The sequence below is a fragment of the Macrotis lagotis genome, chromosome 5 (assembly GCF_037893015.1).
Source record: "Macrotis lagotis isolate mMagLag1 chromosome 5, bilby.v1.9.chrom.fasta, whole genome shotgun sequence".
Taxonomy (NCBI): domain Eukaryota; kingdom Metazoa; phylum Chordata; class Mammalia; order Peramelemorphia; family Peramelidae; genus Macrotis; species Macrotis lagotis.
In genome coordinates this window covers 80,915,883-80,939,084 of record NC_133662.1, presented here as the reverse complement: position 1 = coordinate 80,939,084, position 23,202 = coordinate 80,915,883, and positions in this window count along the sequence as shown.

The window sequence follows — 23,202 nt, the reverse complement described above, 5'->3', positions numbered from 1 at the left end:
CCAGAACAAAACAGAATGTAGATAAGAACAAGGTAGCAAGATGGCATAGCAGAAAATTCTGGGATGCAAGTTAGGAAGAACTGTTTCAATATTGTCATAAAAGCTAGGCAAGTCCCTTAAACTTCTCGCAGCCTCAATTTCTTTATCTGCAAAATGGAGGAAATATTAGCAACTCCCTCACAGGGTTGTTGCAAGGCTCAAATGAAATAATACACATTAATTACTTTGCAAACATTTAAGTCTTATAGAAAAATGTTAATAATTCTAAGTACTCACATCTCTAAAGGAAGACTGAAGACAAAAGCTACTAGTTAAGTAGTAATTCCTCTGGCTCAATGGCTTTCAACAAAGTTGTTATTTTCTATACTATCACATCCCCATTCAGGAGACATCAATAAGTTCCAACTGAGGGCATCAGAGGATCTTTGCTCTTTATAGTTTGTTTGTTTATAGGAAGTGCTGTATCTCTGCCAAACACCCCGTGGGGTGCTCAATAAATATTAATTGAATGAATGAATGAATTGACATGAAGTATGTTGCAGGTTGTGTGCAAAGGCTGTCCCTGTGTGGTTCATATGGCCATTCTGGCAGGCATAGAACAGAATTTCAGTATGTTATCATTACCTTTCTTAGCTGGTGGCCAAGACAATTACTTTGCACCTGAAGGTCTTCCTCCATGTGAGAAAAATCACAAGATGTTCATAGGCCACATTCATTCTATTTGGCATTAAACAAAGCTCAAAATGAACTCCCCTGTATAGGCAGTATGATGTATTGGAAAGAGGAACTGGAAGATCAAGGTCTGAGGTCTGATTTTGACATTCATTTTTTTAATCACCTCTTGAATATATTATTGTAATAATCTTATAACCGACCTCCCCACCTCAATTTTAATTTTCTTTCCACTCCAATCTACTTTCCACTAACCATTTTCAACTAACAAAAGCATAGATTCAACCCTGCCCTACTACCCAAGAAAATCTTGAGACTTCCTTTTACTTCTAGAATAAAATCTAAACTTTGTTTATTTTCTAAAGCCCTTCATAACTTGTCTCGAACTATCTTTGAAGCTGCATTATAAAATACATTCCTTCAAGCAAACTACAGCATAGCCCAAATGAACTTTTTTCAGGTTTTCCTACATAATACTCCATCTCCTATGCCTGTAACTTGACAAAGACTGTCCCCCATATTTGAAATGTTATCCCTACTCCCTTAGAATTCTTAATTTCCTTCAAAGTTCAGGTCAAATCCCACTTTGTCTAGGAAACCTTTATGAATCCTCCAATTTTGAATATATTTATGCATGAATTTGATGTATCTCTGATTGACAGCAAGCTTCTTGAGGCCAGATCTTGTTTCACTTCTGTCTTTGTATTTTTAGCAGCTAATACAGTACCTAGAACATACTAAATACTTAAACGATGTTTTTTGAATGATTACATTCAATTATCTTCAGCTTTTAATTATAGCAGTCGAATTCTGGTTCATTACTTCCATTAAAGTATAGGTTGTTGGATAAAGACATGTTACTGAATACCAACAACTCAATTAGGATTGTGTGTAGCCTCTTCTCATTTGCCACTTCTCTGACCCTATCCTTGTAGGTACAGAAGGGATGACACAAGATCTAAAGCCTACTATGTATTTTTATCTGTTTCATGGGTCCCATAGTCAAAAAATTCATTAACCTAACTTTTGGAAATGAGTCTCTCTATGTTTAGGAAGCCCTAAGATACACATTTTAGTAAGATTTTTAAGAGTTTATGTTCTGCTAATCTGTCTGTAAGATACTAAGGTCACTTTCAAATTTCTGAGCAGGGCATCAAAGAAAAGATGGCACTAAGAATATGGCACAATAGTTAGAAGGTTAAATTTGGAGTCAAAAGAACCTTTGTTTAAATCTTCCTATGATGAATACTGCCTATATAATTCAGGAAAAGTCACTTTTTTACAAATAAGTTACAAATCTATATTAGTGGAGTGGGTTGATATCACATTAATGGCTCAGACCTGGATCAAAAAAAGTTTTTTTTTCATTTAAATTTTGTTTTTTATTTCTCAATTACAGGTAAACAAAACTTTTTTTTAACATTTTTTTATTCTTTTTTCAATATATTATTTTATTTTTTCCAGTTACATGTAGAGATAATTTTCAACATTCATTACTGTAAAATTTTCTCCCTTCTTCCTTATTTTCATCCCTTGCAACAAGTAATCTGATATAGATTATACATTAATAAATCATGCTAAAATATTCCCATATCAGTCATGCTATGAATGAAAAATCAGAAAAAAGAGGGGGAAACTAGGATAAAATGAAAATAGTATGCTTTCATATGCATTCAGAATCCATCATTTTTCCTCTGGATGTGATGGTACTTTTCATCACAAATAAAAAGCTTTTTCAAGATTCTATTTCTGTCACTTATTTTCCAGTCTGTCAAACAAATAGAAACAGATGTCTTCGAGCTACCTATTGACTTAGAAAAGTACAAATTAACATTATCTATGTGGCATGTTGTATCAAATAATTCTAAAGTGCTAAGTACAGTAGCAGGGTACTTGGTAAGCACTATATAAAGGATAACTATCATTACTATCATCATCATCATCATCATCATTATTATTATCATTATATTTTCACTTATTTCATGAACATTCCCATTAGATTTTAATATGATTGGGCTTTAGTTGGGAATTTTGCAGGCTATGACCTTGAGTTTGACACTTTTACATCATAATTTACTTTTTACAAATTCATCTGTTTGATAGAGATCCATTTTATGAAATTTGGTATAAATAACTTTTTTCTTTTTTTCAAAATTCATTTTTAAGTAAACATCATCAGGAAAAACAGTGAGACAAACTTTCAAAATAAAATCTAATATCAAAACCAAACCATTTGAATTCAACAAAGTAGGGTAAAATTAATAAAGAACACACAAAAATACTTTTGTATTGCCTTTCTAGGTTTATCTGAGGAGAGTCATTCTTCTATCAAAGATTATTGATGAAAAGAGAAGAAAACCAACTAAACTCTCTCAGAACTGCAACACAACTGAATTTTATTTCCTGTTTTTGAGAAACATAAAAAACAATCCAATTCACTACAATCAAGAATTGAAAGAATGGAGAATCTGAAATTTACAAATATAAAAGCATACTTTCAAATATATCCCAAGTCCTTCTTGAGGTCAGATTAGAATGTGAGTAGGGTGGAATAGAGTCTGTTCTTAAGGGGAATATATAGAGCACAATTTAACCTTTTGATGACTTGTGATTCTCAGGAGGCATTTGAAGGCAGGTACAGGTACCGTTTGTATGAGACTTAAGATTGAATGGGCACTCACACCCAGCAGTTGCTCTGGCACTTTCTTTCTTGAAAAATGTCCTCATGTTGGGTTGCTTTTTATTTCTTTTTTCCTTTTTTTTACTTCAAAGTGAAATGAAGCATGTGCTACTACATGACCTCCTGGGCAGTGTAACAGGGCCGCCTTACTGCAAAGTTAATTAGTGACTCAAAGGCAGAAACAGCCTTTTCCCAGGTGGTTTTCTCACCTTCCAGAAAATCATCTTCACTGTTGCCAGCAGTGTGACTTGTCAGTGTCATTCAAAATTATTATCTCATAGGAACCTCCTTGTATCTCAATAGCAATAAATATGTTCATGGCATATAAAAAGGAACATTTCATGAATTGTAGAAGGAGGGGCTTCTTATGGGGGTATAAGTCTTTGAACATCATTCATGATGGCCTTTTTGGTTTAGCTTTTTCAATGAGCACTGGGACAGAAAGAAAAGACAGCCTTGATCTTTTCCCTGAGAGGCACTCATATAAAACAGTCTTGGTATTCTAATTTTGCCATATGCCCTCTAAGACAATGCTCAGCAGTTTTATTTGATTCAGAATTGGAACAATACTTATTCTTAATAAGATAAAAGATCAATAAATTGATATTGTATTTATCTATCACCACTTCCTTGTACTTGCCCTTTTCAAATCAAATACAATCTTTCATTTTCTTTTAGGGTTAGTGCACATTTAAAAATGTGTTCCTGCCTTTTGCTTTTAACTAAATGCAGTTTGCAATCAATATCATAAAATGTATCTTACTGTCAGACTCCAAAACCCTACTGTGCATGCCCTATAAAAAGAAAGTGGTGTAATTCATATCTGGACCCTGGGTACGCTTGACACTATGGTTGCAGGCAGAGGAAAAATTATCTAAATTCATACAGATGATATCTTCCATTTTCTTTTCCTGAGAAATGAGATATGGCAATGAAACATATAGAAAGGAAATCCTGAGGGACCCTAGATAACCAAAGTAGTGCTGTACCACTATAGGAAAGACCCCAACCCAGTTCTTTCAGTTACTCTTCTCACCTTAGATTGCTCTGTATCAGCAGAATTTGTTAGATCAGTTGAAGCAAGAATCAACAATGTTGCTTGCTCTGGTCTATTCAACTATCTTCTGCCTTCGTTTATAGAATGTCAGTAGGGATAGAATTCTAATGGAGTATAAGTTGTTGAAAAAGGATATGATATTGAATACCAACAGTAACATTGCTTCTTTCTATTCAGATGTGTTAGCTGAAGGCAGCCCTTGCATTTTGGTAGAAACAGAATTATAACAAGGACAAGGACAAAAGGACTTTGCCCTCAGCATTTCCGAATTTAGAAGGCACAAAATGACTCCACAGGCATGGGGGAGGGGGCTATCAAATGATCCAAAAGAATCAGTTCCCCATCTTTATGCTATTATACAAGACTCTGTCACCAACTGTCAGCCTTCATTTTAGAATATGCCTCACCTATCTCCCTTTTACAGAGTCATCGAGAGAAAGAGAGAGAGAGAGAGAGAGAGAGAATTAGCAAAAAATCAAACAGCATTTCTATTTAGTTTGTATTTGGAGTATTCTTCACCTTTAGGACCCACCTCTGTGAAGAAGGGAGGAAGTTATATTTTCTCATCTCTTTCTAGGACCAAGCTTCATCCATCATTATGATTATTCAGTATTAATTTTTTTGTTCTTTCCACTTGTAATTTTGTAGTCATTATCCATATCCTCTTGTCCTGTCTATTCTGCATTAGTACATGTCAGTCTTCTGCCCCTTCTTGGAATTTTTCATATTCATAATTTTCATGGAAAATAATATTCTATTATATTCACAAACAGTAATTTATTTAGCCATCCTGCAATTATTGGGCATAAATACTGCTATGACTGTTTTGGTTTATATGGAATCTCTTTTTTACTTTTGACTTCCTTGGGATATAAATCTAGCAGTATGAGCTCCAGATCACTTTTTAAAAACATAATTTCAAATTGTTTTTAAGAATCTTTGGATGTCAAAGTTCCACCAATAATAAATAGGGTTTCTTTCTTCTTACAGATCTAACATTTATTATTTCCATTTTAAATATATTGGTCAATTTTCTGTGTGAAACTTTAATTAATATGCCTTTCTTTTTTAGTGATTTGGAGCAAACTTTCACAAGTTTATTAATAGTATGTAATTTTTCTTTTGAGAATTATTTCTTCCTCTGCCAATGGCCATAGACATCCAGGAAATCCCAAGAGCCCCAGGAATAGTAACACACTCTAGAGTACTTGCTTTGCTTTTAGCTGGACTTCCACAGCTATTGTGAGAAACTACCACCGAGGCAACATTCCCAATACCAAATGACAGAGAAAAGCCTGTGCATGAAACAAATTCAATGCAGCAAAAATTAGAAGAGAATTGGATAACTGGGAGTTGGCTAAGTTTCTTTGATAAAGTTCTTATATATCCAAGATATAGTCAAGTTAGTTGATGAGCATGTATGAAGTCCTTAGTCTGGTCCAGGCAATGTGCTAAGCTAGTCTTTATTCTCAAGGAGCTCACATTTGAGTGGGGAAGAAAATATTTAAATAACTAAGTGTGTTATACACACGCACACACATATACACTCTATTTGGCAATGGAGTGGATAATTGGGATGAAGAAACTCATGAGGAGGTAAGAATGACACTGAGGTCTCAAACTTGGGTGACTGGAAGGATAGTGGGACCCTTGACATTAATTATGAGGTTTTAGGATATACATTCAAATATATATGGTGTAGCTAAGAGGTGCAGTAGATAGAGTACTGGCCCTGGAGTCAGGAGGACCTGAGTTCAAATCTGACCTTAGACACTTATTTTTAGCTGTGTGATCTTGGGCAAGCCACTTAAATCCATTGCCTTGTTTAAAAAAAACAAATATATAAGAAGGAATCTTTTTCTAAATGATAAATAGGACTTGAATAGGTAGTTTTCAAAAAAAGGAAAGCAAGTCATCAACAATTACATTAAAATATTACCTATTTAATAATAATAATAATAATAATAATAATAATAGAAAGTTCAAACAGAAACTCTCTGGTGTTCCAACTAAGCCTTCAAAATAACAAATATGACAGAAGACATTTATTGGAAGGACTGTGAAGGAAAGACATTAATATACTGTTAATTAAGATGTGAATTGGTCCAACTGTTCTGGAAAGTCATTTGAAACTATTCCTCCAAAAGTCACTTCATTATCTTTGATAGAGAGATATATCACTGCTAGGCATATACTCTAAAGAGAATATAAGCAAAAGAAAAAAGATCCAAAGTTCAAAAATATTTAAATTTGGTTTTGTGTTGCAGCAAGAAATTGAAAACCAATGTAGTGACCAGAAATTAGGGAATAGCTGGACAAGCTATTCTATAAGTATGTAATGGAATATTATTGAGTATTTTAGCATTACTGAAATCCTAAGAAACAATGTAAAGTTTGGATTAAGGAAAGGTAATTAAAAGTAGAGCAATTTACATAATGACAATAACACGGTAAAGAAAAAAAACCTCTGAAACACTTAAGAACATTAATCAATTTAAAGACCACCCTATGACTCTTTACCCATAATGAAGAAAAGATCTACATTTTCAGATATTGCTGAGGTAAGAATTTGTTTTGTTAAACTATATTAACCTTCTACATGTTTTTTGGAGGAATGAAGAAAAGAAGGAAGATAAAGAAAAGAGGAAATAATGACAATAATGAAGCATTTAAAGAAAACACAGAGAGGCAATCAGAAATCAATTTAACAGGGAAATCAACAACAACATAACAGCTCAGGAAACTTTGGAACCAGAAGCATGTTGCACCTAATGAGATTCTCAGTTCATTTCAAGTCCTCTTTTTCTCTTTTTATATATGGAAATATGCACATTTGTTAGTATTTGCTAAGTTGGAACTTTTTTATTTAAAAAGGAGTTGATAAATGAAAAATGATCATTCCAATCTTTAACCAAAAATATATAATATCATGGGCAATCTTATAGAGTAACAGAGTAAAAGGCAAAAAAATATTCTTAAAAAAGCATTTTAGCAATAGAAATCATTATCAAAATGAATTATATTGGGGCAGTTAGATGGCACAGTGGATAGAGCACTGGCCCTGGAGTCAGAAGGACCTGAATTCAAATCCAGCCTCAGACACTTAATAATTGCCTAGTTGTATATGTGACCTTTGGCAAGTCACTTAACCCCATTGCCTTAAATAAATAAAACTAAAAAAAGGAATTATATTTCACTGAATTAAGAAAATATTAATAAATAAAATAGAAAACTTAAAATGTCAGAAGTAAAGTTAACATATTATTGATTAAATGAAAATGGTCAGAATTCCCTCATAAGGAAATTAGTTAAAGAACGTATTAACAAGCTCACTCTAAAAACATTTTTAAGGAAACATTCAATGCCCCCCAAAAGGATAAGATTGAAATTTAGATGCTGTTCTGAAATATATCATGCAGTTTCAAGTTTTAAAGAATTGGGAGACATGTAGAACTCTCACTCAATTAAATAATAGCTAATAGGAACTAACATTGATATAGCTCCACTCTGTCCAGACATTGTGCTAATGTCTTTACATATATTATCTCATTTGATTCTCACAACAACACTGGTAATGATATAGAAGGGCACATACACAGAGCCACTAAAATTTATTTTATATATATATATATATATACATATATATATACATATATATGTGTACACATATATGTATATACATATATGTTTCTAATCATAATCTAAGAAAATTTGTAAATAAAAAATTAATAAAAGGTACAGTTACCTAAAAACTAAAAAGAAAATCTAAAAGAAAATAAATGGAAAGAAGTAGACATTAAAATATTTGAAAAAGTACAGTAGAAGATATTACTTATTCAAATGTAAAAAATGACACCAAGACAATTCTTTTTTTCCGTCTTATTTTTATTTATTTATTTTCCAACTGTATGTGATGGGTAGTTTTCAACAATCATTTTTGAGTTGTGTATTTTTCTTCTCCCCTCTGTTCCTCCCCTTTCCCCCAATAGAAAGCAATCTAATAAAGGCCATACATGTACAACCATGCTAAATGTAGATCCTTATTAATCATGTTGCGAAAAAAAATTAAACCAAAATGGGAAAAAAGCATTAGAGAAAAAATATCTAAGACAACTTTTAAAAATTGAAGATAGTAAGCTATCAACTATATTTAAATTCCACATTTCCTTCTCTGCATATGGATGGTATTTTCTATCACAAATCTTTTAGAATTATCTTTGATTATCCAAGACAATTCTTAGAGACAAAAGCATACAACTGACTAAATGTGCAATATATTTATGAAAGTAAAGTCAGAAACTGATCTTACAAAATAAACTTCTGATCATAATGAATTTACAAATGAACTTGCCTAATTCATAAAAAGAATTTTGATACTCTATGGATTATTTATAAATATAAAAATGAAGGCTAAATGAATTGATACTGCTGCTAAAAAAATTAGAAAAGCAAGAAAGCAAGAAAACCCAAAGGGAAATAGGAAATAAAGGTAAGGAAAGGAAAAATTGGTGTCATCCCTGTTTAGTCACTTTAGTTGGGTCCAACTCTATGTGATTTCTTTTAGGGTTTCTTGACAAAGATATTTGAATGGTTTGCCATTTTCTTCTCCAAAAAATAGAACACAAAATTTTAAATTAAAGACCAATAAAAGTAACAAACAGTTGGATTTCTAATCAACAAAAATTGAGACAAAGAGCTTTGTAAGTTACAATAGTATAAAAGTGGGAAAGGGAATACCAATTCAAAATAAGTTATAAATAGTACAATGAATATATAAAAGTTAATTTTAATAAATTTGAGAAGTTACATGTTTTGGATGATTATTTGCAAAAATACAATTTACTAAAACTGATAAGAAGTAAATAGACAAATTATATATAAATGTATTTCAGAGAAAAAAATAGCAATCATAAAACAACTCAACAAAATGCCAACAACAGCAACCACAAGAAGTCCAAGTCCTAATGCCATACAACTCTAATTCAAATTTGTACACAGAAATTTTTTTCCCAAAAATTTGTTTTTAGGGACAAAAAAGTTTATTTAAGTATTTCTGTGTTTAGAAGCTAAAGGAGAGAAAGAGTAAAAGCAGTTGGAAGTCACTGATCCCCTTAAGGGAATCAGCAGCAGCAGCAGCAGCAGCAGCAGCAGCAGCAGCAGCAGCAGCAGCAATAGCAACAATATCATAAGCTACCATGAGAAGATAAGCAGTAAAGAAAGGTATAGAAACATGAGATGCTACCTGGGGGATCACTCTTCTCAAACATGGGTTAGTTTCACAAAGGAAGAAAGGTCCAAATAAGAATAAGTCTCTATACTACCTCTTTATTTTTGTGAAGCAAATATGGCATAAATTCTAATACTTGATCAGAACAATGCAATGATTATTACTCAATATTACTAAATAATAGACATTCAAAATGTTAAACAATTCTTAGAAAAGAGAATAAAACATTTAAAATAATTTATTAAGAACAAATAGGACTTAAACCAGGAATAAGTGAATGGTTCATTATTTGGAAAACAGTTCAGGACATCATTTTAGCAAGAAAAGATAATTATTATGTGATTATATCATTATATGCAAAATAATTCCTTGATAAAATACATCTAGAAATGGAGGGAATTTTACTTAGCACAACTATATTTTAAATGAAACAGAGTAAACATTATATAAACTGTAATGAAGAAACATTAAATCACCATGTTAGTAGCTGACAAATCTGTACATATAAACTGGTGTAGAGATATTCTTAGTAATATTATTTTTAATTATAAATCTTGTATTGCCATAAATGTTGCTGGAAAATCTGGTTAGTAATATGGAGAAAATAAATTTAGATCCTCATCTCACATCATATAATTTCAGCTAGCAAGAAAATTAATTATAAGAAAAGAAATAATGTGATATATTTATGAGGACCAGAAAAAATTTTAACATATAGAATGGAAGGAAAACAAATAGAGGGGAAAAAAGACTAATGGTTACCTAAAAATGAAAAAAAAATAGAATCAAGATTAAATAAAAAAAACCATAAAAAAACCATAGCAAATATAAAAGATAAAAGTTCAACATCTAAATAATTTTAAAAAACTAATACAAATATTTGAGTTCAACATCCAGGAATAATAAATAGAGCTCTAATATTTCATTTTTTTTTTTTTACAAAATGAGAAGGACATGACGAAGTTCTCAATATGTTGGATTGACCTCTTGGCAAACTTATAAGAAGGCATTAATGATAGTCAACAATGGCAGTTTGAATAGGTTTCAAAGAACATCAATGGAGGAGCACCCATGGTGTTTTAGATCACTGATCCTTTGGAATATTGAAGTGAAAGTAAGTCCCTAATAAATAAGTAGTGGAATGATAATTATTAAAGAAATTATAGCTGGAGAAAGTGAGGTTGGTGACTTAGCACAGCACCCTCTCACTCAAATCCAATTCATGTGCTTGTCATGGCATCACGTCTCTGATGTCATAGTCTTTGAAAATGAACAAACATTATTTTTATTATAAATTATTATTATTATTATTGCTGGAAAAAGTTCAACTTCATTAATAAACAGAAATACCAAGTAAAGTTACATTGAAACTCTCTTTACTTTCATTAAATTGACAAAAATAACTAAAAGTGACAAAAGTCAGAGTTGGTGTAGATCCATTCTTGCATGAACAAGCAAGATATCTACCTATCATCTATCTATCTATCTATCTATCTATCTATCTATCTATCTATCTATCTATTTAATGTATATATATAACCATCTCAGAATTATTGTAATTGCAAAGAACTGGAAATAACATAAATGGTGATGTGGAAATAACATATGATCAGTAAATTCTAGCATATAATTTTTTTTTAGGTTTTTGCAAGGCAAATGGGGTTAAGTGGCTTGCCCAAGACCACACAGCTAGGTAATTGTTAAGTGTCTGAGACTGGATTTGAACCCAGGTACTCCTGACTCCAGGGTCGGTGCTTTATTCACTACTCCACCTAGACGCCCCACACTATGCCACCTAGCTGCCCCTCTAGCATATAATTTTAATAGAATACTAAATATATTACAAAAACTGGTATCAGAAATGCAAAGAAATTTTAGAAGACACCATGTAATGCATCAAAGAAAGCAAAATCAGTATAATATTGACTACAGTTATGCAAATTAAATTAAAATATACTTATAAATTTAGAAGTGGATAAACTAAGAGCAAGAAAGGATCAAGGAGTAGCTTAATAAGCTGCTATAATACTCATACATTTACATATTAGCAATTAGGTGGCACAATGTATAGAGCTCTGAACTTCAAGTAATGAAACTCTGAGTTCATATCTGTCATCAGACATTTCTTAATTGTGTGAATTCTGGGCAAGTCAATTTATGGCTAACTGTGTCAGCTTTCTCATGGAGATCGGAATATCACCTGCTACTCAGGGACACTGTGAAGATATAAGAAGGTTCTTGTAAAGTATTTTGCAAACCTTAAAGTGTCATATAAATATCAGCTATTATAGTTATTATACATATTCTAGATCTATAACATTGTTGGTATGCTCCTGATCAGGAAAGGCCCTCCACCAATACAGATAGGTATATTTCCTGTGACTTAATAGTTTAAAAGAGTTGTCTGAGGCTTTGCAAGCTAAAAATCAATAAAACATAACAGCAACAACAATAACAACAACAACAATAATAATTTATTGTTATAAATCTCAGCACTTGTTTTTTAGACTTTATAGAAGAGCATCTCTTACTTTAGATCTTATTTAGAGGTTTTCTAGAAGATAGACAACTGCTTCTCATTTACTGAACAGTTTTTCATACTGTATATCATGAGAATTCTTATCAGGTATGGGTTGGACAAAATGACACCTGAGAGATTCCATGATAATGTTTATCACTAACACTTCCTAGTGGTTACTTGTAACAATTACAGGTTAGAGGACCAACATTCAAGAGGATTATAGATTTTAAAAGTTTGATCTGAATATCAAATCCAAACAGAGAAGAAATAGAATATATATGTTCATATTTCTGAAACAATTTATTGAGTGAAAGTCAATGCCATTAGCCATTTCCTGAAAATACCTGTGAAATTCAGTAACATTAGTATTGCCTCATAGAGTCTGAATACTTCTTTTCAGAAAATTGTTCAACTTCTTTAAAATTCATGGAGTATGGAGCACCAGCCTGGAGTCAGGAGGACCTGAGTTTAAATCCAGCTTCAGATACTTAATAATTGCCTACCTGTGGGCAAGTCACTTAAAAACCCCATTGCCTTAAATAAATAAAATTCAAATAAAAAATTCATGGAGTTTGCAATGACCCTTGCTAATATAGTCATTCATTCAATCCTCATGTCAGAAATAATGTACAATCCAAATAACTCTTCATGTAATTTAAATCTATTTCTACTTGTCTAGTAAATACATTGTGTAATTAAATATATTTTGTATTTTTTCTAGAAGCAATAGGCACCCAATGAAGATTTTTGAGAAATAGAGTGACATGGTCAGATTTGTTTTAGTAATATTGATTTGATAGTTGTGTGGAAGGAAGATAGATTGAGCAGGGAGAGACTGTAATCAAGATGACCAATAAGAAGTCAATTGTTTACAGAGAGTGGGAAAATCATTGTTCTAACAGTCTGTCATGATCTCTGAAGAAATAAAAATGGATTGCAGCTTAATCACAAAACATGTATCTGTATGTCAGAGAATTGAATATTCAAGCATTAAAGATATATACTTATTTTATAAAATTAACCTAGAAGCGTTGAAAATGAAAAATAACAGGTAATTCCATTTTGTTTCTAAAGATGATAATTCTAATCCTGAATCCAATCTATCCTACTCCTACTTTCTAGGTCTAAATCTAACTAAATCTGACATTCTAATCCCTGGTGCAATAAAATCTCTTTATGCTTGGATTCAATGTAAGTCTCAAGGTGTCTGGGTTTCAGGAGAAGCCCTGGTCAGGCTAACTCCCTCACCAGTGAATCTTGTATGCCTTTGTTTCTTTCCTAGAAATCAAATTTTACTCTGCCTTTACTCTCACCAGCCTTTGCCATATTCCCTTTCTTTAGAAGCTATATCCTTAGATTTGAGCTTTTGTTATCTCTGACACATACTGGCTATGTGACTTTGGACAAGTCACTTAAACCTTTCAATGACTTAGTCAATTCCCTAAGATCAGATCATAGAAAAAGTGTTGATCTGTGTTGGAAGAAAATCTTCCTCACTGGGGATTTATTATATTGATAATAAATTGGTAATAAATAATAATAAATAAACAATCCTAGCTGTATAGTTCCCACTTACACCTATATGTCATCCAAAAAAAGGATCCATGAAAGTGGGAATGTGGATGCAAATAAAGATAGAGAATAGGGTTTCTAATAAAAAAAAATGTTCATTTTGTTAAACTACAAAAAGAGACATACATTTTTGACATAGCCAATGTAAGAATTTAATTTGTTGGGCTATAGATATTTGCTCAGGACTTTATTTTTCTTTTTCTGATCAGTTGGAACAGAAGATATCCAAGAATTACTACCAGAAAATTGGACCTGGAATCAGACACAGAAATCAACCATTCAAGATATAAGTATGGTGCTTTTGCTGTTAAGGAGTTTGTGTGCTCAGTGTTCAGTGATCCAAAAACTGTTCTTATGCATGACTACTGATGATACCTGTCAAGGTCTTTGCAACTATGCTGGAAGTGGGGTTCAGGCAAAAATAACTTGAGAACCACCAAGTTAACTAAATCAAAGATTCAGGTCAGGTAATCTGAAGTCATATTTTCAAAATAAGATAGGAGGAAAAAAGACAAAGTAAAGATCTCAGAGCATGTCTTTCTATATTCCACAGAGTACCATCATGCAATAATTCAATGGATAATTCAATGAATCATTGTCAGGGAGCTCATAGATCTTAATTTTCCTCGCTCTCTCCTCCCTCTATCAAGTATCTTATAACAAAGTTATGTCTTCAAATAGAGGGCCATATTCTGAGACATCCCCCATTCTGCCACTGGATTTTCTTCTTAGGAATGATTTTATTTTCCTTGTCTCTCATATAGGCAACATCCACTTTTGAGCTACAGAAATCATGATCTTGTACACACACACACATACACACACACACACACACACACACACACATATCTATCTCTATCTCTATCTCTATCTCTATCTATCTCTATCTCTATCTATCTCTATCATCTCTATCTCTATCTCTATCTCTATCTCTATCTCTATTTCTATCATCTATATCTAACCTAATCTATCTCTATCTCTATCTTTATATCTATCTATATATCTTAAATTTAAAAAAGTAACTATTTGTAGGATTATAATCCAATCTAGACATCAATGACAGATTAAAAACTAAACCTCAAATCTTTTTGATCTGCCTTTTGGTCAGTGTAATTTCTTTTCTCAAATAATCTTGTTTGTTTACATGTTGAATACCCTACTCAAATTAAATGTGAACTTCTTAAGGGAAGAAAGTAATTTTCTTTTTTTATAAAAGAATCTTCAAGACCCAGCTCAGCATTTTATATATTTGTTATAGTTCAGTCATTTCAGTTCTATTTAACTTTTTGTTGCCAAAATTGGAGTAGATTGCCATTTCCTTCTCCAGCATATATTATGGTTGAGGAAATTGAGGTAAACAAAGTTAGGCAACTTGCCTAGCATTACTTAAAGTTAGTAAATGTTTGAGGCCAGATTTTAACTCAGACTTTCTAACCTACAGTACCAAAACTATGTCCACTGTGCCACTTAGTTGCTTTATTTTTGTACATATTATATTTTGTACATGGAAAGTACTTAAGTAATATTTATTAGATTGGATTTAATGGGGAGGCACTATGATGGAAGATAGTAGAGTTGGACTGGAGATCAAGATTCAAATTCTTCCTTATATATTTATGATTTATAGGACAATATAATAGTGATTTAACCTCTCTGGGTCTCAGTTTCCCCATAAGCAAAATAAGATTAATGAACCTGATGACTTATACAATTCCTTCTAATTCTAAATACATAGTTCTATACCTTAATGCAATGAGTTTTGAAGCTAAACCAGGAGCTTAATTTTACTTTGATCTGGCTTTAGATTCCTGCCCAACTATCACATGGGAGAGGGATTTTAGTAAATCACTCTGAGCAAGACAAAGGAGTCACTGGTCTAAGGGAGCAGATGTATTCCTAAGATGGACTACATGAACTGCCAACATTTATTCTAGCCCTAGTACTTTGTGATTATAACATTTGTGTCTATAAATCACCAGAGGCCATCTGTTCACTCAATCATATGTTGGAAAATAAGTATTAAGATAGCACATCAAAAGAGCCAAAGCACTCTTTAAATCAAATAAATAATGTATAAAAGAGTGTGTGCAAAGTCATAGCAAAACAGAGGCCTGGGTACTTATTGGTAAATCGAGCTGCTTCCTGCCTTCCCCAATCAGTACTGTCCACTGGTACCCCACAGCTAATTTGGATCACTCAGGAAACAAAATACACAATTGTCCAAATTATTCATATTGACAATTAGGAATTCAATGAGTAATTTCACAACCCGTGACATTGTTGTGGTAGTTTAGACAACTTTATGTAACAGATCAATCAATGCAATTTTCTCCTCATTGTGCTCTCTTTTTCCTCCCCACCCCATATGCATATTGTAAGAAAAACAAAAATCAAAAATAAGTTGTATTCTGAGACTCATATTTCTCATTGAATTACCTCTAAAATTCTAAATAGTTCACTATTCCACTTTGATCTTTTATTTTACATGTACATATATATACATAATGTATGTATATATGTATATATATATACATATATATATACATATATTTATATATAATACGAGAGAGGGCTATAGCCAGAATCATGCAAGTATTTCAGTCTACTATATTTCTAAAACTTGCTTGAGAAAGTTGAACATTGGATTTTCTTCTTAGGAATGATTTTCTTTTCTTTGATTCTCATATAGGCAACATCCACTTTTGAGCTATAGTCATCATGATCTTATACATACATACATATATATATATACATATATATATATATATATATATATATAAACACATATATCTTAAGTTTAAAGAAGTAATACTTGTAAGGATTATAATCCAATCTAGTCATCAATGACTGAGTAAAAACTGAACCTCAAACAAAATCTTTCAGATAGGTCTCCTTCTAGACAACTATTCCTTCAGTTCAATTCACTAAGCAGTTACTTAGTGTTTATTTGGGAAAAGATATAAAAAGAAAAAAGAAAAAAATTTCTCTGTTTAAGAATCAGAAGAACATTGTACACCCTAACAGCAACATGGGGGTGATGAGTAACCTTAATGGATTTACTCATTTCATCAGTGCAACAATCTGGGACAATTTTAGGGTATCTGAGATTGAGAATACCATCTGTACCCAAAGAAATAATTCTGGAATTTAAACAAAGACCAAAGACTATTATCTTTAATTTTTTTTAATAAAAGGTATCTTATTATATAATTTTGCTATCTTTTATATTTTATTTTTCCTTAAGGATATGATTTCTCTCTCAAAACATTCAATTTTGATCAATGTATATCATGGAAACAATGTAAAGACTATCAGACTGCCTTCTGTGGGGGGGTAGGGGAGGGAAGCAAGATTGGGGGATTGTAAAATTCAAAAATAATAAAAAAAATTCTCTGCTTATAAGGATCTTATGTTCTATTGGGGAAATGAAACATTTATACAGATAAAGGGCAATGTTAGATAATAGATAGAGTTAACACCTGCTTCTAACATAAACTAGCAATGTGACCAAGAGCAAATTTTTTTTAACTTCTCAGTGGTCTAGGCAACTCTATAATACAGTGGTGTCCAAAGGTTGGGGGGATGATCTGCTCTCAATGTGTGTGTGACCAATCAATCAGAGATGGAAGATGGCTTATTCCCCCCTTCACATGATAACCAATTATGGGTGGAGTGTGTAGGTTACTCATTGAATAGAGTGAAGACCCTGAAGTCAGGAAGACTTTTCTTCCTGAGTTCAAATCCAGTCTCAAATTGTTGGTATCTGTGTGACCTTGGATAAATCACTTAACTGTTTGTTTCATAAAATGATCTGGAGAAGGAAATGACAAACCACCTTTCTTCCAAACTTCCCTGTTGAGGACACTGTTATCATCCTAATCACTTCTATTCTATTCATGACCATCTTTGACTCTTTACTTGCCCTCACATATTCAATTGCCAAATTACCCTGACATTTTATATACCTAGTTAGCTCATCATCATCTTTTGCCTAGACTTTTTTAATGGCTTCCAATTAGTTTTCCTATCTAATTGTGTCTCTCTTCTACAATCTATGTTCCACAGAGTTCTCAAACTGATTTTTTTCTAGATTTTTCAAGGCAATGGGGTTAATTGGCTTGCCCAAGGCCACACGACTAGGTAATTATCAAGTGTCTGAGGCTGGATTTGAACCCAGGTACTCCTGACTCCAAGGCCAGTGCTCTATTCACTGCGCCACCCAGCCGCCCCTCAAACTGATTTTCCTATAGGATGAGCATGATCATTTCATTCCCTTTTTTGGATAAATTATAGTGGTTCACTATTGATTTTAGGATTAAATTTTAATTCACTTTTAAAATTTCTTTTTATTTAAGAAGTGACTGTTAATTATAAATTATTTGTACACATTTTTTAAAGTCCCCAAAATCTTAGAGCAGCTTTAAGTTAGTAATTCTTAAGATTTCATACTTGAAATTCCTGCACTATCCTTTTGGGATAACCTGTATAAATCCATAAATAAGTAAATAACCATATATTGGGTTAGAGACTCATTTTTTTACTGCTGATACATGATGAAAAAAATTGGAGAGCAATTCACTCATAGTTTGAATTAAAATGTGTTGTTCTGCATCATGGAGAGAATTCTACATTCAGAATTCCTTGCATCAATAAAATAATATATTTAAATGAAAAAAGAAGTTTAGTGTGCCATCTTCTCCCAGAGATACCTGAATTATTCCTCATTCTGCCACATTCCAGATGGTAAAGGCATGAAAGAAGCCTCCCTTCCTTGGGCAATGATGAACATCAGTGGTATTAAATTTAAATAGAAATGGAAATTAAGTCACATATTGACTTAGAAAACAATAATATTAACATATTCCATGGTTTTTTAATTTATTATGCTGAAAATTTCCCAGTTACATTTGGGAATGTAATTAATCTGGTTCAGCAGCCACATCTGTCTTTAAGTTGTATGTTTGACACCTCTAATGTGCACTACAACAGTGATAACATAGTATTACAAAGTTTTATAAGATCATAATGTCTGTAGCTCAAAAGTGGATGTTGCCTGTATGAGGAACAAGGAAAAAGAAATCATTCCTAAGAAGAAAATTCAACCTTCTCAGGCAAGTTTTAGAAATACAGAAGTCTAGAAATACTTACATGATTCTGGCTATAACCCCCTCTCTAACCAAAGGCTTATTGAACACTTTAGGTTTTTGAAGTATCCACATGCCTTAGTTGGGTGACCTGATGACTTGCTTTTACTGGGTTGCTCATAAATCTCCCTCTTTTTTCATGAGTCTGAAATAGGCAATAATCACCAAAAGCAGTCTAGCAGTCTTCCTTTGGGCTCTCATGATCATTTGTGAAGACCAGTCTGAGTAGAACCTTTGGCAGATACCTAAAAGTGGCCAGAATAAGCAACCATTGCTTCAAGCTCCACAAAGTGACCTATATAAACTTGCTATGAAACTTCAACTTCTGAAAAAATGTCGCTCATCTCTTACCAGATTCTAGTTGCTGCTGAATCAATGATAAGGAGCCATATTCACCCTTCATCTCAAGTTGTCTATTATTAAATAATACAAGGTGCCATGATGAATGGGGCATGAAAGACTGTTATTTTTAAATGAAAAGTATTTTTCAAAATCCTATTTTCCCTAGTTCCTTGTATATTAGGATTACTTCATCAATAGAGTACAATAGGCAGAGACATGTTGTCTCTACCAAAATGTCAATGAGCCCCTCCCATTAGGTCTGCAATGATATTTTGTCTTGTTTACCAAAGACTCCACTCATATCGAGAAAGGCATAGAAAGGATTTTAACAATCACTAATAGAAGATGGTGGCATGAAGGCAACATTTTCCAGGAACTCCTTCCCCCCAAAGCTCTAAAAGTCAACAAATTATGACTCTAGCCAAAATTTAGAGGGGCAAAACCCACAGAAAGACTGAGTGATACATTTTCCCAGTCCAGGATAACTTAGAAGTTCAGTGGGAAAGGCGTGTTTCACCAGGACCAGGAGTTGGAAAAAGCCCTAGTCACAGCACAGCCCTGGAACAATTTGAAGGGGCTAGGAGAGATTTCCGCTACACCAGAAAGTGTGGAGTGAGGAGCACCAGCCACAGAACCTGCAGCAAGAATCTGGAGAAAGCAGCCTGCACCTCCAGAGCATAGCCCACAGACAGTAAGGGAGTCAGGGAAGACTGCAGAAATTTCTCTGGTCTCCCTCAGGATAGGATTCTGCTGTTTGTCTACACTCAGATCCAAGTTGCATAGCCAAGCAGGACTCCTCCTTATAGCTCCAGGGCAGAGGGAAGTGCTATGGTCATCTACATATCAAAGCACAGGCAAGAGAGCATAAGTACTTGGAGGAATAAAGGTTCCAGTGGTGTGTCCTAACCACCCCACCCCCCCAAGACCAAAGCCTTGGAAGAGCTGTAAATTAGTCTTGGGCTGAGGAAATGAGTAAACAACAGAAAAAAGAAGAATCTGATCATAGAGATTTACTTTAGTCCCATGGAAGATCAAAACATATACTCAGATGACCACAAAATTGAAGCTTCTGTATCCAAAACCTTGAAGAGAAATAGAAAATGGGCTCATTCTATGGATGAGCTCAAAAAAGACTTTGAAAAGCAATTAAGGGAAGTGGAGGAAAGATTGGGAGGAGAAATGAGAGTAATGCAGAAAAATCATGAAAAACAAATCAACAGCTTGGTGAAAAAATAGAAAAAATGCTGAAGAAAATAATATGTTAAAACCAGTTTAAACCTAATGGAAAAAAGCAAAACAAAAAGCAAATGAGGAGAAGAATGCCTTAAAAAGCAGAACTGGCCAGCTGAAAAGGAGATAAAAAAGCTCTCTGAAGAAAATAACACCTTCAAATGCAGAATGGAACTAAAGGAAGCTGATGACTTTGCAAGAAATCAGGAAGAAATAAAACTTTTCCCAGAAAGCCAAAAATTAGAAGAAAATGTGAAATATCTCATTGGAAAAACAACCAACCACAAAAACATATCCAGAAGAAATAATTTGAAAATTATTGGGCTACGTGAAAGTTACAACTAGGAAAAGAGCCTAGACTTCATTTTTCAAGAAATAATACAGCAAAATTGCTATGAGATCCTAGAAGCAGAGGGTAAAATAGAAATTGAGGGAATTCACCAGTCACCTCCTGAAAGTGATCCCAAAAGAAAAATTTCCAGGACTATTATAGCCAAATTCCAAAACTCCCAAATCAAAGAGAAAATTCTAAAAGCTGCTAGAAACAAAAAATTCAACTACCAAGGCTCCCTAGTCAGGATTACACAGGATCTGGCAGCATCTACATTAAGGGCTCGTAGGGATTGGAATATGATATTCTGGAAGGCAAAAGATCTTGGTTTACAACCAAGAATCAGCTACCCAGCAACACTGAATATCCTCTTTCAGGGGAAAATATGGACTTTCAATGAAACAGGGGACTTTCAAACTTTCCTATTGAAACAACCAGAGCTGAACAAAAAGTTTGATCTCCAAGTACAGGACTCTGGTGAACCATAGAAGGGGTGTATGAGAAGGACTAACTATGAGGAACTTAATGATATTGTACTGTTTGTATTCCTGCATGGGAAGAAGATGCTGATAAGTCATGAATTTTCTCATTTATAAAAGCTGTTAGAAGTAGCATATATAGATAGGACACAGGAAGGAGCAGAATATAATGGCACAATATAGTAAAAAAGATGGAGTCAATGGGTGATAAAGGAAAGTACTGGGAAGAAGGGAAAGGAGATGAAGAAAAAACTAAGAAATTTCACATAAGAGTCAAGGAAAAGCTTTTTCAATGGAGCAGAAAGGGGGAAGGCAAGGGGGAATGAGTGAACCTTCATTCTCATCAGAAATGGCTCAGAGAGGAAATAACATGCACACTTAATAGGGTGAGGAATTCTATCTTACCCTAGAGAAAAATGAGAAGAAAGGGATGGGATAAGGGGGAATGGGGGAAGGGAAGGGGGGAATAGGTGATAGAAGAGAAGGAAGATTGAGGAAGAGGTTACTCAGATAAAACACACTTTTGTATAGGGCCAGGATGAAAGGAGAGAAAGAGAATAGAATAAATGAGAGTTGGGAGGAATAGAGTGGAGGTACAGCTAGTAATAGCAATTGTGGGAAAAATATTGAAGCAACTTCTCTGGTGAACTTATGAAAAAGTAAGCAACTCACCCAGAGACAGAGCCATTGGAATCTGAACATAGACTGAAGTACATTTTTTTTCTCTCTCTCTCTCACTCACTATTCTTGAGGTTTCTCATCTTCTTGGGGGGGGGAAGAGGGCTATATGCTTGTTTTTATAACAAAATTATTGTAATAATAGTAATAATAAATTAAAATTAACTTGAAAAAAAAAAACAGTCACTAATCTAGCAATTGAAGATGCCTAGGGGAATTGGTGTCCTCATGACTTCTTATAGACTGACCTTTGGGCCATGTGATTGGAAAGTAAGAGATTTTTGAGAGAAATGGAGTAGATAAAGAAATTCATTTACATTGATTCCTGAGTAATTATTATGTTTTTGATCTGGTTATCTGGGGCCTGGAGAGAATAAAACTGGATAATCAAAGGTTCTTGCCTTTGAGGTCAGGACTAATAAAGGAATTCTGCTAATGCCTCCCTTCACATTTAGTTTTTGAGGGTTACATCAGGACACACAAAAAAATCATCATATTCCCTCTATCTAATTAAACAACCAGTTTAAATCTATTATGAAAATGCCAGAGTTTGGGAATAGTGACAATTCCTTGTTTTAGATATAGATTTTAGATATGATTCTATATTGTTCTGGGCACAAGATGATATAATCACCTTAACTAAGGATAAGTCAATTACTCGTGCCCAACAAGGTTCCTAAAGCCAATGAGAGCACCTACCTAATTTACATGATTCGCAGCCTGTTTCCAAATGACAAATTGGGCTTCTTATCTCATTTCAAGATCTCTCTCTATCTATATGTATATATGCATGTATATGTCTATATAAATATAGATGTGTTTATGTGTGCATATATACCCATACACACATATCAGTATGGGCACATAATTTGAATATATATATACACATATATGGGCATATACACATATGTCTATATATGTGTATCTATGTATATATATGTATACATACACAAAATGTGTGTTTACATCTACAATGAAAACAGCAATGTAAGTGTAAAGAACAACAAAATAATAAAAAGGGAATATTGAAGAATTACAGAGAACAAATTTGGCCTCAAAGAAGAGATAAGGTAAAGACCTTTTCCCTAATACCTTTGCACAAAAGGAGATTCCACAGATGTGGAATATCACAAAATGTTAGGGGTTTTATTTTGAGGTACTAATCCACTTCGCTGAATTTTTTTCTTTTTCCTATTTCTTTTATTTATGAATTCTTTATTATCAGTAATTGCTCTCTGGGAGATGAATAAGGAGAGAAGTATAGGGATA